At 35.8% G+C, this 6,000-nt stretch overlaps 1 protein-coding gene across 1 annotated transcript in view; it reads left to right on the top strand.

The window, feature by feature from the left end:
• The window catches only part of LOC121952908 (myotubularin-related protein 4-like), a 43,776-nt gene continuing 37,776 nt past the window's right edge, over nucleotides 1-6,000 (top strand). The window contains exon 1 of the mRNA XM_042499785.1: nucleotides 1-51. The gene's annotated coding sequence lies outside the window, so the exon portion shown is untranslated. The remainder of the gene's footprint in view (nucleotides 52-6,000) is intronic.

Here is a 6,000-nt window from a genome sequence, read left to right as displayed (position 1 = left end):
CTGGTTCAGCATGTAGTGAAGCTGTCGTCCACTTTCACTTTCACCTGTCAGGTGTGTAAACTTCAGCTGTTGTCGCGCTCTCACCTGTTGTGTTGTGTTGTGTTGTGTGGTTGTGTGTGTGTGTGTTGTGTTGTGTTGTGTTGTGTTGTGTTGTGTGTGTGTGTGTTGTGTGTTTGTGTTGTTGTGTGTGTTGTGTGTGTTGTGTTGTGTTGTTGTGTGTGTTGTGTTGTGTGTGTTGTGTTGTGTGTGTTGTGTGATGTTGTGTTGTGTGTGTTGTGTTGTGTTGTGTTGTGTTGTGTTGTGTTGTGTTGTTGTTAACCTGCTTTGCTGGAGCTGCTGACAGGTTCACCTGTACTGCAGGTGTATTTCAGACAGATTGATGCTGTTTTAATCAGAGGAAAGTACCTTGGGTTTTCCCAATGCTCTGGAAATTTATTTATACTTCTGAGGAAGAGGAACTGGGTTTTACAAGGTTTCCAATTTCTCTGTGAATCAAAATCACTGTATGTAAAAATATACTGAACATATATATATGTGAGTGTATATGTGTGTGTGTGTGTGTGTGTGTGTGTGAGAGAGAGAGAGATATAATTTAAATATACTTTAGGGGTCGACAGATTGTCAGCCTGGTCGATTATCAAGGATGATATTTGACATTTTGACAGTTTTCTGTATCTGTATGTATTCTTGTAATTTTGGCTGTAGTGGCATCATTTCTGAATGTCAAAAAAGGCCCCAGTGAGCTGCAGACACAAAAACCTCAGTCTGATGTGAATGACAGGAGATGTAATCCAGTTTAAAACCTTTACTGACAAAAAACTCTAAAAATCTACCAGAAAAACTATGTTCCCATGCCTCATGGAGCGTGTTATCAGCATTCAACATGCATGCTTTTTTATCTTTTTACATTGTTATGTATAACTATGTTCTACGTAATGTCTGAAAATGAATGTTTATGAGTTTCAAATATTGTGGGTCTTACAATAGCCCATGCAATTCATTAATTAATTTAACAAGTGCAAAGCAAAATTTTCACTTCGTTATTAAACCTCAGTATTTAATTTTAAGTCACATCTGCTAAAGGCATTTAAACAAAGTTCTGTGTTGGAGTTTGTTATATTTTAAATTTCGACAAAAAATATTTCCCTTTTTTATTGTAGATGCATATCACGTCCAAATATTGGTTATCAGTTTCATTAAGTACTAATAATCTGCCTTGAAAAAAAAAATATCAGTTGACTCTGCACACTCAGGCCTGCAGGTTCGTAGGCATGTTTTTCCTTAAAATAAAAAAGTTAATAATTTCGGGTGATTTTTGAAGAAAACATGCCTTCAGGCCCTGCAGGCCCTGCCAAAATAAAAATTGTCAAAATTACACCATTTATCAGAGCCAGAAATAGTAAAAAACTTTGCGAATCGAAAGTATACTTTATAGTTTAACAATAAACTGTAGTAAAAAAAAAATGACATTTAACTTAACTTAATTGGTAATATAATAATAATAATATTTATAAAATTATTTTAAGCATTTTTTGTGGCTTTGTTATGTAAAAATATATAACTTTTCTTATTGGTTCACATCAGTCAATACATAAGCCGATGTATCTGTGAGAAAGGCAAATATTGGTATTTACAATTTATTGCATTCAATTAATTATTTATTGAATGTTATTATAAGAGTGGTGTATTTATCTTTATTTTTTTTGACGGTAGCTATTTTTAAAAAATTGATTTTTAGCAGTTAACATTAGTTTTTTTAAAGGACATTTACAATTATTGTGATATATATCAGGTATTTGTGATATAGCCTTAAAATATCAAGATATTATTTTTAAAAGCCATATCGCCCAGCTCTAGTACAGAGTCTCAGGTGTTGTATCAAGTGAAGAAATAATTCATTCATACCCAATTCTGTATAACTGAAACTGATTGAAGCCATTGAGAGCAGATGACAGTGTGGGGGAATTATCATTCAGTAATTTTTAATGAAATGCATTAATTTAAAATGGCTCTAAATGTGCTGTTTTAATGAATGAATGGCATGCAGTAGCCCTGACAGTGTGTCTGAAAACAGGATTTGACTTGTTTTAAGTATGCATGACGCTGAGGAAAGGTGTGGCACCTGGGATTAATAGTAACCTCCTCACAACTTTCTCCACTCGAGTACACGCCCTCCTGTCTGCTGCGTGTGCTTCACTGACGAGACGTTTAATTGTGTCAAAATGCATCACACTGACAACACCCAGCTCCCAGTGAGTTATTTTATTTCACCAGCATTTCCTGCAAACTGCTGTCAGATTGAGAAGTTGTAGCACAAATTTAATCGGTGTTTTGAATTATTGTCAGTTTTCTTTTGGCTGGTAAAATGTCCCCAAAATTTCTGCAAAAGCAGAGAGATCACAGAAGGGGGCAGTCGCAGCGTGTGTGCGTCAATCATTGCATGTTCTGTGTGTTCTTATGCAGAGGGACTAAATGAGGGCAAAGAAATTTGGATTATACATTAGACAAAGTGTCCCTCTGGCATAAGTTACATGAGGACAGGCGTGTGATGATCTATAATCTGTCTGGAATGGGAAGAAATGGTTTACTGAAAACCAGCTATGTCAGCACTGATTTTTAGGCTATTTTTTTACTTAATTTAAAAAAGGGTTGTACACATAATTTGCCTACAGCATCTGCTATTTTGATATTATCCACGTATATTGTTAAATTGTGTTGTATATTCTTAACTTTGTAAATCTTAAACTATATTGTGTGCCTTTGTAACTTTGTAACGACACTTTGTAGAAGAAGAACCACCACACGCGTGTGCAAAGCGTGGCCGTGACGGCACCCGTTGTCATCAGATTATTGCCAGTTTACATAGTGACAGAAGGGTGTGGCGTTTTCCAAAAAATGACTCAAACATGTTTTTGAGTTTTTCAGGCCCCCAAAATGCTGTTGTCATGTGAACGAAAGGCGACGCAACGAAAGTTAAATGTTTCATGCGAGAAACTGTTGACGTGTGGACAGCCCTTAAGTGAGACTACAAATCCAAACAAGCTTTTTTTCTTTTTGTATTTTATTCCTTTAAGGGTCATTTTAATACATAACAGAAATAATAATAATTATGTAATACTGTGATATTTTGCTTCTGTTTTTTTTCCTTTTTTTTTTTATTTTTTGTGAAGCGTCTTTGAGTAACTAGAAAAGTGCTTTTTAAGTCTCATTTATTATTATTATTATTATTATTATTATTATTATTATTATTATCATCATCGTCATTATTATTAGTTATTATTATATTTTCATAATCCAAATTTTTATTGCCAAGTACATTTACACATACAAGGAATTTGGTGTTTTGGTGCAAAACAAATTTAAAAAAAAAAGAAAAAAATATGGTAACTTTAGATACAATAAGGACATGAGAAAAAAATATAGAAGCAATATAGAAAGATAAAATGAAAAAAAGGAGACAAAATGCATATACAAAAGGTTGCAGTGGAGGAATTGTACAGTTGAGACGGTTAATGTACGGTAAAAATCTCGTACATTTGCAGCTAATTGACAGTGAGGTTGTTTTTTTTTTTTATGAGCGATTCTCAGAAACGTAATTATTACACAAGTATTACCACGAGCCAAGAAATCGCCCCGTTATGAGCAGGCATGTTTTTAAACAGCTACTGCACCGTAACGCAATAACGCGTCACGATGCTCTTTAGTTCTTCTGCCCCTGGTGGCCAAATTATCCATTAATGCAGCTTTAAGTGTTTGGTCTCCTTACTGTCTTTACTTTTTCGCTGCTCTGCTAAATTTATGTGTTTCGTTAACTCGTCACGTTAACTTTGCCAGGTCTTTTTGTGTCGGTAAATCGTCTGGCACTACTTTTTCGTTGAGTCGGTGGGTGACTCATGTGTGTGGTATTGTGAAAGCAATTATGACCGTTGCCTACGTGTGGTGATTTCTGTATTCACGTCCGATTAGCGTTGAAAGCCATCCCTTCTGACAAAATGAGTCATGAGTGGAGGTGAGTGAAATGCAGACAGTCCGTCCCCTGTAGTGAAGCCTGGCACTTAGAGAGTGGGAGGGAGAGAGAGTAAGCAATAGAGACAGAGCGAGGGAGGGAGGTATGTCATGCACTGGATTACAACCAGTGTGTGTTTGGGAGACGGAGACTCCTGCTACAAGACATTGAGCTTTAATTCAACCTTTTAAAAACAGTGTGAGCACGTTTGCAGCACATAGATTCAGCACTTTGTGCAGGTAAGAGACTTTATTTTGGAGCTGTATTTTGTGAGTCGAGAGTAGTATTTTTTTCTTTTTGTGGAGCTGTGTGCAAAAGGGGGTGTGTCTGGAAAAAAAAACAAAAGTGTGGGGGGAAAGTGAGACGGCAGCACCGAACAGCAAGAACTTTTTGATCCAGTTTAAAGTTGTTGTCCTCGTAATGGACGCGGTGAAGTCTAAACAGAAGGAAGTGGACACTGTGTGCATGTGTTTGTCTTTATGTTTTGTCTTTCTGTCCAAAAAACAGAGGTTGTGTGTGTCACTCTGTTCAAACTTGCATCGAGCTTCCTGACTGAGCTCATGTATACACAGGAAGAGAAGGCAGTGCAATATCAGAGTGTTACTTTTCATGTCAGTTATTTAAACCCCTTGAAACTTGAGCAAATTGGACTTGATTTTTTTTCAAAAGATGGGGATTAAAAAGAAAGAAAAGTTACCCCAAAATTACATGCAAATTAAAACATTAGCACAAAAATCACGCTAAAATACGTTTTAAAAAAACACAATAAGGAATCAGTGAAAAGTTACTGGAATTTCCTGAAAATAAGTTGAAAAAATATTAGCAAGAAACCAGTGAAAATTTAAGCAAAACTTTGCTGAAAATAAGTAAAAACCTAAGCATGAAATTAGTGAAAAATGGAATGGAATTAGTAACAAATTACAAGAAAATTACCTGAAAAAAATAAAAAGAAATAAAAGAAAAAAGAAAAAAATACAGATATTCACATATATTTTATTTTTATATTTATAAGAATCATAAATACAATTTTCTGGATATTTTCCCTGTTTGATAATATTGAACAATGTTTTTTGTCATCTTTTACAGATTTTATTTTTAAAAGTTGTTACTTTCTATGTTTTTTTCCAGTTTTCTCAGGAGGTTTGAATGCTTGTAAAAGGCATCTGAATGTGGTACAAGAAAACTAGTGTTCATCCAGGAGTTTTAGTGTTAAATGTTTGCTCGTTTTTTCGTGTTGTCTTCACTTTGTTGCTTTATTACCATCAGAGATCCTGTACTACAGTTAATTTCAGCATGCCACCTGAGGAGCACGTTTCAGTGTGTTGGGTGTGTGTAGTGAAGTTGTGGAGTTTGTCCACGTCTGCCGTCCACACCTCGAGTTATCTGTTTGGCTGCACGTAATCTGATGAGGAATGTTGAGTTTGCATTTCCTGTAAATCAGAGTCTCTCCCGTCAGGTCGGGTGAGGTCAGCTGATCTCCTCCAAGGTTTCCAGACTTGACGCATGTGGCTGCATGCCCGTCTGCAGCAGAGTGTTTACATTCACTCGGCCTGACTTATAGAGAGGACTCCTTGTCCCAAGCTGACCATCACTTTATACGCACAAAACTCTTTTGAGCAGAGTTGAAATGTTGAATCAGTTAGTTGTCAGCTCTTAAATGAATCACCATTTCATTTAAGAACTGATTAATAGTAAGGTAATCTTTTAAGACAGAAAAGTAAAAGTTCTCTTCTTCCAGCTCCATAAATGTGAATATTTTTTCTCCTCTATGACAGTAAAATGAATCTCTTGCTCTCTTGGTATTAGAGTCTCAGAAAAGGTAAAGAGGTGGACGACAAAAACACCAAACTTTTTTATGTAGGCTTTTGTGGATCCTTGAATATAGTGCATGTGCCTGATATTAACTTTTTGACTCACTGGGCAAGAGGACAGGTAGACGGAAAAGTAAAAATCACAAGTCAAGCATACTGTCAACAGGAGAAAAAATTATAGCG

Source organism: Plectropomus leopardus, chromosome 13 (genome assembly GCF_008729295.1).
Source record: "Plectropomus leopardus isolate mb chromosome 13, YSFRI_Pleo_2.0, whole genome shotgun sequence".
In the NCBI taxonomy this organism is placed as follows: Eukaryota; Metazoa; Chordata; class Actinopteri; order Perciformes; family Serranidae; genus Plectropomus; species Plectropomus leopardus.
The sequence above is the reverse complement of the archived record's forward strand: the minus strand, read 5'-3'. Positions and strand labels throughout refer to the sequence as shown.